Raw genomic sequence first — 11873 nt, 5'->3', positions numbered from 1 at the left:
TATCCCTGTGAAGGAAGTGAAGTCTAGACTGGCACCATCCAGTCTGTAGCCTCTAGACATGTGAAGCTATTGAGCACTGGAGGAGTGGTGGCTAGTGCGAAGAGAAATATGCTATAAGTGTAAAATACACACAGGATTTTAAAGATTTTGTATAAAAAAGTAAAATATTTCATTAATATAGTGTGTCCCAAAAAAATGTACATACATACTTCAAATAATTATAAAGGCAATGCTGATTAAAACACTAGAGGTCTGGTGCACAAAATTCATGCACCGGGTAGTGGTGGGTGGATGGTGTCCCTCAGCCCAGCCTGCACCCTCTCCAATCTGGGACCCTTCTCACAATCCAGGTTGCTGGCTCCCAACTTCTCGCCTGCCTGCCTTCCTAATTGCCCCTAACCACTTCTGCCTGCCAGCATGATCACCCCATGCTAGCCTGATTGATGCCTAACTGCTCCCCTGCTGGCCTGGTCACCCCTAACAGCCTCCCTTGGCAGGTCTGGTCCCACCCAATTGCTCTCCCCTGTAGGCCTGGGTCCTCCACCCCAACTGCCCTTCCCTGCAGGCCATCTTGTGGTGGCTATCTTGTGTCCACATAAGGCAAGGATCTTTGAACACATGGATGCACCTATCTTGTGTGTTGGAGTGATAGTCAATTTGCATATTATTATTTTATTAGATAGGCTAGAGGCCTGATGCATGGGTGGGAGCCAGCTGGTGTGCCCTGAAGGGTGTCCCAGATCAGGGTGAGGGTTCCCTTGGGGCGTAGGGCGGCCTGGGCAAGGGACCTGCAGTGGATTGCAGGCTGGCCAGATCACCCCCCAGCAACCCAAGCAGAGGTATCTGGGATTTATTTATCTTCTACAATTAAAACTTTGTAGCCTGGAGCAGAGCCAAGTCTTCTGCTCGCTCTGTGGTGGCAGTCATTTTGCTGGGATTTATTTATCTTTATAATTGAAACTTTGTAGCCTTAAGCAGAGGCCTGGGCCAGCCAGAGTGTGTGAAAAGCTTGGCTTCCTCCATCGCCAGGGAAACCCAAGCCTCCTCCTGCTCTCTCCCTGGTCCCAGCTATTTTGGGTTAATTTGCATGCTCATTCCTGATTGGTTGGTGGATGTCGCTTGTGGTGATGGTTAATTTGCATATTGCTCTTTTATTAGATAGGATATTTCATTTTTTAAATTGAGATATTAGCTGTTAAAGTGTGTATATATTTTGGGGAGGCACCCTGTAATTTTGTATATTGATTAATGCTGAACTGATATTTTGGACATATTGGGGTTAAGTAAAATATACTATGAAAATTAATTGTTCTTGTTCCTTTTTCTTTTTGGAACTCTGGCTACTAGGATATTTTAAATTCCATATGTAGCTTGCAATAGTTCTATTTCTAGTGCTGGTCTAAAAACTAATGATGGAGCCAGGACCGGTTTGGCTCAGTGGATAGAACATCGGACTGCGGACTGAAAGGTCCTGGGTTCAATTCCCGTCAAGGGCATGTACCTTGGTTGTGGGCACATCCCCAGTAGGGGGTGTGCAAGAGGCAGCTGATCGATGATTCTCTCTCATCTATGTTTTTAACTCTCTATCCCTTTCTCTTCCTCTCTGTGAAAAACCAATATATATATATATATAAAATAACACTAATGATGGAGGAAAAGGGATAATTTGATAAATTAGAGGTTTGAATGAAGTAAAAAAAATATATATGTATAGAGGAAACAAGGAGAAAGAAAGCAGTTGTGAAGAGAACAAGATCAGGACAGGTTTTAGATGTGGGACAATTCTTGGAATGGCACCCTTGATTGGAATGAAAAGTGAGAGAGTGACTGAGAAGTCATTAGATAGCATTAGCAAGGAGAGAAGAGTAAGTAATCTAGTAATCTAGTTCAGGACTCCTCAACCTCGGCACTGTTTTTTGTGTTTGTTTGTTTGTTTTTCAAATTTAATAAATATTTATTGCTCAGATTATTACAATTGTTTCTCATTTTCTCCCGAATAGCTCCCTTCCACCGGGTTCCCACCCCACCCTCTGCCCTTACCTCCCCCCCCCCCCCATTGTCCTCATCCATAGGTGTACGATTTTAATCCAGTCTCTTCCTGCACCCCTCAACCTCCACTGTTGACAGTTTGGGCTGGATAAGTCTTTATTATGGAACAGGGTGGGGGTGGGGTTGTCCCTGCTTTATAGGTAGTTTAGTTGTGTCTCTGGCCTATTTCCACCCCCTGACATTCATGACAACTAAAACTGTCTTTAGATATTTAGATATTAGATATTGAAAATGTCTCTGAGTGGGGATGGGAAGAGGAGGTGACAATGTAAAATTGCCCCTGGTTGAGAACCACTAATCTAGTTGGATATTCTGAGTTTCAAGAGTAGGTGGGAAAGTAATGGTCTTTAGGTGATAATAACAGAGTAGACAATTGCAGACACCACCTCTCAGTTTTGTAGTACAGGGGGTACAATGAGCAGGTAGGAACTAATTAGAGAGCCAGATTTCTCTCTTGGCAAACCATATAGATATAGAAAGACTTTTTTAAATATTAAACTAATAGGGAGCCCAATGACCTTTGAATCTCAAAGTTAATTTTCCTGAGTTCTTAACAGGGTAACAGTTTCAAATTCCAGTACTTGTTGATAGAGAAAAAAAGGTTGTCTTAATTTTAGAAGTTCCCTCCTATATATCAAGTGAGTTAGGTTTGAGATAGTTTCACTAGAAGCCATGCATATACAGTACTAGTAGAAATGAAGACCTATAGGGAAGTTTCAAGCAGACATGAAACACTGCTCTGCTCCTGAACATTGACCAAAAGGAAGAGAATAAGTTATACCTGAGAACCTGCTCTACTGAGCACCAGGTGTGGCAGCTTGGAGACTGGGAGCTGCAATCATCAGAGAAGTGAGTTCACCCATATCTGCCACTTGGGCTGGAAGACTCAAATAGCTGGGGTCTGGAACAGCTGGCTCTCCTCCTGCATTTGTTTCTGAGTGATTAACTCCATTGACTCCAATTGTAATTGAAAACTCCATTGCACTCCCAACATCTCCACAGTGATTGGAGTCATATATACTGAGTGGCCAGATTATTATGACCACCCCATCAGTACTTTGTTGGGCCACCTTTTGCTTAAATACTGTGGCGATTCTTCTTGGCACTGACTCCACGAGATGTTGCAGGTAATGTGAGGAATCTGACACCATGCCTGATGAATAATATTGTCCAGTTCTGTGAGATTTGATGGTTGTGGAACCAGCTGCCTCATGGCTTTTTAAAAAAATATATTTTTATTGATTTTTTACAGAGAGGAAGGGAGAGAGATAGAGAGTTAGAAATGTCAATGAGAGAGAAACACCGACCAGCTGCCTCCTTCACACCTCCCCACCAGGGATGTACCCGCAACCAATGCACATGCCCCTGACCGGAATTGAACCTGGGACCCCTCAGTCCGCAGACCGACGCTCTACCACTGAGCCAAACCGGTTTCGGCCTGATGGTTCTTTTAACTTCATCCCACAAATGCTCAATTGGATTGAGATCTGTTGATTGTGGGGGCCACCTAAGCAAGGTAAAGTCTCTCTTATGATCTTGAAACCACTCCTGAACAGTACAAGCATGAGCACCATGGCATGGCACATTGTCTTGTTGGAAGAAGACATCTCCATTGGGATATTCTATCAACATGATAGGATGAACGTGATCAGCAATAATACTTAGGTATATTGTGCTATTCAGACATTGTTCCACATGAATTAAGGTGCCTAAATTATGCCAGGAATACATGCCCCAAACTATAACTGCCCCCACCAGCTTGAAGAATTGTACTCATACATGTGGGGTGCATGTTGTCATGCTATTTCCATGAAATTCTCACTTTGCCATCTGCGTGATGCAACTGGAAACATGATTCATCGGACCACATGACTTTTTTCCAATTCTCAGCTTTCCAATCCTTGTGTTCCTGTGCGAATTGGAGACATTTTATCTTGGTAACTGCAGACAGCAAAGGTATTAGAACAGGCCTTCAGCTTAAATATCCCATACTATGCAGTGTTTGGCTAATTTGCCTACAAACATCAGGTAGTCATAATAATCTGGCCATTCAGTTTACACACACACACACACACACACACACACACACACACACACTCACACTAGAGGCCCAGTGCACAAAATTTATGCACAGGTAGGGTCCCTAGTGGCTGCCAGCCAGGACCTTCCTTCCCCAGCTGCTGGCTGGGGCCTTTCTTTGTTCTCTGCCGCCCCCTGGTGGTCAGTGCACGTCATAGTGAGCTATCGAACTCCCAGTCAAACTCCCCGGGGGGAATACTTTGTTTATTAGCCTTTTATATAGAGAGATATTTTAGTGAGTACCTTTATATTTTTTAAAGGTGAGAGTATACAATTTGAGGAATAATTTACATATAATAAAATTCACTTATTTTAACCATCTATACCCACAATTAAGATATAGAACATTTCCATTACTTCCAAACTGCATCATACACTGGCCCTAGACAACTACTCATCTCCTTTGTCAATATAAATTTTGTGTGTTTTTAACTGCCTTTAGCAGAGAGAGAGAGAAACATTGATCAACTGACTCTCATATATGCCCTGACTAGCAATTGGGCCCACAACCTATGTATGTATCCTGATTAGAAATCAAATAGAGAACTTTTGGTTTACAGGACCACCAGCCAGGGATATCAATGTAGTTTTATCTTTTTGAGATTTTCACATAAATGGAATCATATAGTATTTAATTTTTTGATCTGACTTTTTTTTTTTTTTTTAGTTAGTATGTTGGATTTTTTTAATGGTTTTTTTTACATTGATTTCAGAGTGGAAGGGAAGAGATCGAGAGAGAGAGAGAGAGAGAGAGAGAGAGAGAGAGAGAGAGAGAGAGAGAAAGAGAGAGAGAGAGAGAGAACCATCATTGATGAAAGAGAATCATCAATTGGCTGCCTCCTGCATGCCCCACAGTTGAGATCAATCCTGTAACCCAAGCATATGCCCTGACTAGGAATCGAATTATGACCTCCTGGTTCATAGGTCAACACTTAACCACTGAGCCATGCTGGCGTGACTGCTTAGTGTGTTTTTGAAATTCATTCAGATTGTTTTTATCAGTAGTTCATTCCTTTTGCTTAATTTCCAATTTCTTTTGTTAATATCCAGTGAGGATATAGTATACAATATTTTTTTTTATTCACTAGGTGATGCACTTTTGAATTGCTTCCAGTTTTTGGCTAATATAAATAATACTATGAACATCTTTGTTTACAATCTTTGTTGGAGAATATTTTTATTTCTCCTGATACTTAGGAATGGAATTGCTTGTGTTTTATATTTTTAATATTTAAACCCATAGTACTTAATAGACAATGAGAGTAATCATGAATTTCTGTAGTCTGCTCCCAAATATGACAGGCTCATTAGTATCTGACACTTCTCCTGTTGAATTCATTAGAATATTTTCATTTCACATAATTGTTTTCTAACCTATAATTATGTAGACTTCAATTTTATTTGATTTGATGTGGCTGTATTTTTAAAATATTGTTGAGTATTACAGGGGTCTCCCTCTTTTTTCCCTATTGCCTCCCTCCACTGTTCCCACCCCACCCCAAGCCTTCACCACCCTATTATCTGTGTCCATAAGTAATGCATATAAGCATATAAATTCTTTGGTTAATGTCTTCCTGCCCCCTCTCCCCTCTTCCCTCTGAGATTTGTCAATCTCTTCCATGTTTCCATGCCTGTTTCTATTTTATTAACAGTTTATTTTGTTCATTAGATTCTTTGTTTATTTTGATTTTTAGATTTAATTGTTGGTAGATATGTATTTATTGTAAATATTTTTAATCTTTTCTTATTTTTCTTTTATTTACTAACTGCTTTTCTCTTGCTGCTTTTAAAATTCTCTCTTTGTCTTTAACTTGTGGCATTTTATTATAATTATGATGTGTCTTGGTGTGGGCCTCTTTGGGTTCCTCTTATTTGGGACTCTGCACTTCCTGGATTTGTAAGTCTATTTCTTTCACCAGGTAGGGGAAGTTTTCTGTCATTATTTCTTCAAATAGGTTTTTAAATTCTTGCTCTTTCTCTTCTCCTTCTGGCACTACCATAATATGAATGTTGGTATACTTGCAGTTGTCCCAGAGGCTCCTTACACTATCTTCATATATTTGGATTCTTTTTTCTTTTTGCTCTTAGAATTGAGTATATTTTGCTTCCTCATCTTCCAAATCATTGATTTGATTCTCAGAATCCTCAACTTTACTGTTAAATCCTTGTATATTATACTTTATTTCAGTTAGTGTATGCTTAATTTCTGACAAGTCCTTTTTCATGTCTTTAACACTAAGATCCTTGAAAGTCTAACTAAGTACCTTGAAGTTCTCAACCTTATAACCATTGTTTTGAAGTCTATCTAGTAGTTTGCTTGCTTCCATTTCATTTAATTGTGTGTGTGTGTGTTTAAGATTTTTTCTCTTCTTTCATTTGTGACATGTTTCTTTGTATCAGAATTTTGGCTGCTTCCCTATGTTTGTTTTTATGTATTAGGTAGAGCTGCTATGTCTCCTGGAATTAGCAAAGTGGCCTTGTACAGTAGGTGTCTTGTAGGGCCCAATGGCTCAGCCTCCCAATTCACCTGACCTAGGAACTCTAGGTGTGCTGCTGTGTGGGCTGTGTACAAACTCTTGTTGTAGTTGAGCCTTGATTGCTGTTGGCATCACTGGGAGGAGTTGACCTCCAGGCCAATTGGCTGTGAGGACGTTCTGACTACAATGGAAGAGCTATGGTGTAGGAGATATCCTTATGGAGCAGAACTTGTTTCACTGGGGCTTTGGTGCTCCTTGGGTGTGTCACTTGTGGATGTGTAGAGTTGTAATTTTGTATAGTCTAAAGCTGTCCACTGGGTGCACTGGCTCTGGGGCCTCCCAGGAGGTACAAAGTCAGTCACTGTCTGAGACCACCCAGCAGGAACTATGAATGATCTGCAGATGGCTGCTACTTGTGTTAGGGTTGGAAGTGCTCAGGGGAGGTCAAGCCATCTTGGGCCTATTATTAATCAGAAACAAGAGAGCACACTGATGCCAGCTGCTGAATGTTTGAGAGGTTTTAGGAAACTCTGAAGCCTGAGCCAGGACAGGCCATTCAAACAGCTTGGGTGGGGCTGCCAATTGGATGGGATGGGGGTCTCAGGGAATTACCAGGGTGGAGTAAACAGTGTGAGCCAGACTGATGGGAACTCAGATATGGCTGCTCATCAGTTCTTCGATAGGGGAGGTCTTAGCATAGGAACAATGACCCCTGCAAGCACCCCTGTCTGGGAGAAAGCCACCCCTGAGTTCTTGCTCTGATGTCAGACAATCCAGTTCTTCCCCATATGTCCCTGGATCCCCTGGAGCCACTGCCCCAATGCTGGAACTCAGAGACAGTGAGTCCATGTAACTTCATGTGTGGATCCTTTAAGAGGAACTGCCTGGGTTTTCAGCAGCCTCTGTCACTTAGCCACAATCCCCACTGGTTTTTAGAGCCCAAAGTTACGAGGACTTTTCCCAGTTCTGGAACCCTGGGCTAAGGGTCGGGTGTGGGGCTGGACCCCTTGCTCCTCCACAAGTCCTCCACACTCTAGATATCCCTCCCAATGGAAAAAAACCCACCATACCTAGGTATTATACCAGCCATTTCCACACCTCTGCCCCTCTTACCAGTCTCCATTTCTTCTTTACTTCTCTAGTTGTAGGACTTCCATTCAGCCAGCTTTCAGGTGGGTCTGAATGATGGTTGTTTTGTATTTTAGTTGTAATTTTGATGTGGTTGTGGGAGGTGGCAAATACTAGTGTTTTCATATGCTACCATCTTGGTTCTCCCTAGTTTGATTTAATGACTTTAAATCTTAATTTACTTATTCACTGGAATAAAACCTTATAGGAATACTTTGAGGTAAGTTCAGGACAGTAAACTGAATCCTTGCATATCTGAAAATATTATCTGCTCTCAAATTTGAATATCTTGGGCATTGAAGTCTAGCTTCACATCCATTTTTTCAGAGTATTTTGAGGATCCCAGATGTGATAACTGGTCTGGCTCCTGAATGTCTTGCACTTGTACTCAGAGATGGAACTTGTCCTGCTGCTAAAATCTGTGTGCTCCACCTCACTTCATTGTTAAGGATTCCTTTATAAAATTGTCTTGCTTAAGAAAGCCCTATCCTAAGGAAAAAAATGTATTTTGCATTTCCTTCTAATATACTTAAACTATTTATGCTATCTGGAACTTATTTTTGCAAGTGGTAGATTGAAATTTCTTGTTCTCAAAATGCATCACTGATTCATAACCATTTTCTCTACTGTATTGAAATGTAAAATTTATCATTTACTGAACTCCTGTGTAAACTAGATGTTACATTGATTTATATCAATGAAAAGCTCCTTAATTAGGAAAAAAAAAGTTGCAGAACCACATGTGAAGTATTGTGCCATTTATATCCAACAAAGCAAAACAAAATCCACATATGCATGTACTTATCTGAATACACAATTAATATAGGAAAACCCCAGGCAGGAGTTTACTTTTCCCAAGATACTTTGTTGTTCCATTAACTAGTAATCTTTGCTACCAAAACTTAATGTGGTTGCCCAGTGCCTCATATTTACCTATTTTAGGTCTAACTACATAGAAAAAACTAACTCCGCTCTGATTCCAAGTAACTATGAAAAGGATATTGACAGTTCAGATTGGGTGCTGTGTCTATTTTGGCCTATCAACCACAGGGATAGGCAGATAACATGGTATAAAATGACCAGAGGGGATTTTCTCCACTTAACCCTTCAGAAAGAGTAAATTCTCCATGGCCACATACCTTAAGGTAGGAGCTGAGATTTTAAATATAGGCCAGTTAAACTACAAAGCTCATAAATCTATTAAACTTCAGGGCCCTTATCACATGTGTCAAACACAAGGCCCGCGGGCCAAATCCGTCCCGCCAGGCCTTGCAATGTGGCCCGCACCGCGCTGTCATCACTGCACTCCGCTGCGTTTCCATCACAATGACAGTTTATGACTGTTCAGTAAACCATTCGGCCCGCGATTTAGGCTGGATTTTAGATTTTGGCCCCTTCTCTGATTGAGTTCAACACCCCTACTATAGATATTAACCCATTGTATGCCACAAGTGTCTGTAAATGAAAGCAATGGACCTTCCCCACACACCACGTAAGTCTATAAATATATATATATATATATATATATATATATATACACACACACACACACACACACACACACACACAGTGGTGCCTCGCATAAAGAACGCCTCGCACAGCGAACGCTGCACACAACGAACTTCATTTCATGATTCATACAACGAACTTCGTTTCACACAACGAAGTCGCCCGAGCTTCCACGACCGCTTTGCCCGAGCTTCCACGACTGCTTCGCCCGAGCTTCCACGATCGCTGCCGATGTATTGCATCCTTCCGCGCAGGCACTGCAGGCAGTCGTTAGTCACTGCGCTTAACTTAAGCACGTATCGCGGCAATCGTTCTTCATTACGAATTAAATCACGCACGTATCACGGCAGTCGTCCTTTTAAGTTAAACTCAATATTTTTTTTATATCATGGCTTCTAAAAAAAGCAGGAAGGTGATTTCTGTTGAAATGAAACAGGAAATAATTAGAAGGAGTGAATGTGGGGTAAAACAGTGTGACCTCGTCAAAGAGTTTGGCCTCAGCAAGACCACCATTTTCACCATTTTGACAAATAAGGATGCAATCAAATCAGCCAAAGTAGCCAAAGGAGTATCAAAACTATTTCATGAAAAACATAGGTCTTCAATCCACGAGGAAATGGAGAGGCTATTAGCGATTTGGATTAAGGACAGGCAGGTGAAAGGTGACGTAACAACCCAAGATATTATCTGTCACAAAGTCAAGAGAATTTATGACGATCTAAAGAAAAACGTCCCTGGAAGTAGCAGCAATCAAGATAATGAAGAAGAATTCAAAGCCAGCAGGGGGTGGTTTTTTTAGACTTAAGAAAAGGTGTGGAATCCACAGCGTTACTATGCATGGTGAGGCTGGCAGTGCTGACAAGAAAGAAGCAGAAAAGTTCTCTATTAACTTTCAAAAATGTATTAAGGATGAAGGATACTGCCCACAACAAGTGTTCAATGCCGATGAAACGGGTCTTTTCTGGAAAAGAATGCCGAGCAGAACCTTCATTACAAAAGAGGAGAAGAAATTGCCAGGACACAAAGCCATGAAGGACAGACTTACCCTTGTTTTCGTCTAATGCCAGCGGAGACCTCAAGATCAAACCTCTATTGGTTTATCACTCTGAAAATCCAAGAATTTTCAAGAAAAATAACGTTATTAAGTCCAAACTGCCCGTCCATTGGAAGTCCAATCAAAAAGCCTGGGTGACCCAAGTTATCTTCAACGAATGGATTCTGGAAACCTTTGCTCCTGCCGTGAAGAAATTCTTGCTGGAAAAAGAACTGCCGCTCAAAGCCCTTCTGATACTTGACAATGCCCCTTCTCACCCAAAAGACCTAGAGGAAATATTGCAGGAAAATTATCCTTTTATCAAGGTGCAGTATTTGCCACCAAACACCACATCCATTCTTCAGCCAATGGATCAGCAAGTTATTGCGAACTTTAAAAAACTCTACAGTAGAGCCCTCTTTAATAAGGTGTTTGAAGAATGCGAGTTTGGTGGAGACAATATGACTGTCCGAAAGTTTTGGAAGGAGAAATTTGATGTCCTTATGGCAATACGACTTATACAGAAGGCCTGGGAAGAAGTGTCACAAAGGACCCTCATTTCTGCTTGGAAGATGCTTGTGCCTTCGTGGACCCAGGAAGAAGCAGTAGTTGATGACACAGAAGTGGTGAAGGACATCATCACAGTGGCCCAAAGGTTGGAATTAGAGGTAGAGGAAGAGGATGTAGAGGAGCTTATTGAGGAACACGAAGAAGAGCTGACAACTGAAGAGCTCCAAGCACTTCTGGTCCAGCAACAGGACAATGCTCAAAGGGAAGCATCATCTGATAACGAGGAGCAACAATCAAACAATCAACCAATCCCAACTGCTGACATCAAGAACATCCTGGTCAAATGGAAAGCAGTTCAGGAGTTTACCAATGCCCACTATCTGGATTCAGCTGAAGCAAACAGGATCAACGATCTACTCAGATACTCTTGTCCGTTATTTCCGGCAGATGTTGGAGAAAAGAGAAAAACAAACGACTTTGGACAGGTTTTTCATGAAACCATCGGCCAAAAAGCAGAAAATGGATGAAGATGTGCAAGATTCGGTAGACTCTACTTAGTCTGTCTTAAAATTAAAAAAATGTGTGTTTTTTTTAAAAAAAATTGTTTTTAGATGTATCTAAATAAAAATAACAAAAAATTTATCTTTTTTTATGTCATCTTAGCATATTTTATGCTACAGAACGAATTATTTTTTTTAACATGTATTGTTATGGGAAAACACGTTTCACATAACGAACTTTTCGCGTAACAAACTTGCTCCTGGAACGAATTAAGTTCGTTGTGTGAGGCACCACTGTGTGTGTGTGTGTATATATATATATATATATATATATATACACACACACACACACACACACACACATATATATATTCCCCCCCCCCCTAAGTGGCAGCCCGGACCAACTTTAAAATCATTTTTCGTGAGAATTTTCAGCTGAAAATATTCAAAAACACCCAAATTGTAATATCTTTTTATAATATTCGTTGCAAATTGATTTTTTAAATTAAATTCAAAATATGGTGTGTGGGGATGGATTCCGTCTTGGACGTGTGGTAATTAACTGGTTAAAAAGCTCAGTGTATAAGC

Source organism: Pipistrellus kuhlii, unplaced genomic scaffold (genome assembly GCF_014108245.1).
Source record: "Pipistrellus kuhlii isolate mPipKuh1 unplaced genomic scaffold, mPipKuh1.p scaffold_m20_p_3, whole genome shotgun sequence".
Classification (NCBI taxonomy): domain Eukaryota; kingdom Metazoa; phylum Chordata; class Mammalia; order Chiroptera; family Vespertilionidae; genus Pipistrellus; species Pipistrellus kuhlii.
The sequence above is the reverse complement of the archived record's forward strand: the minus strand, read 5'-3'. Positions refer to the sequence as shown.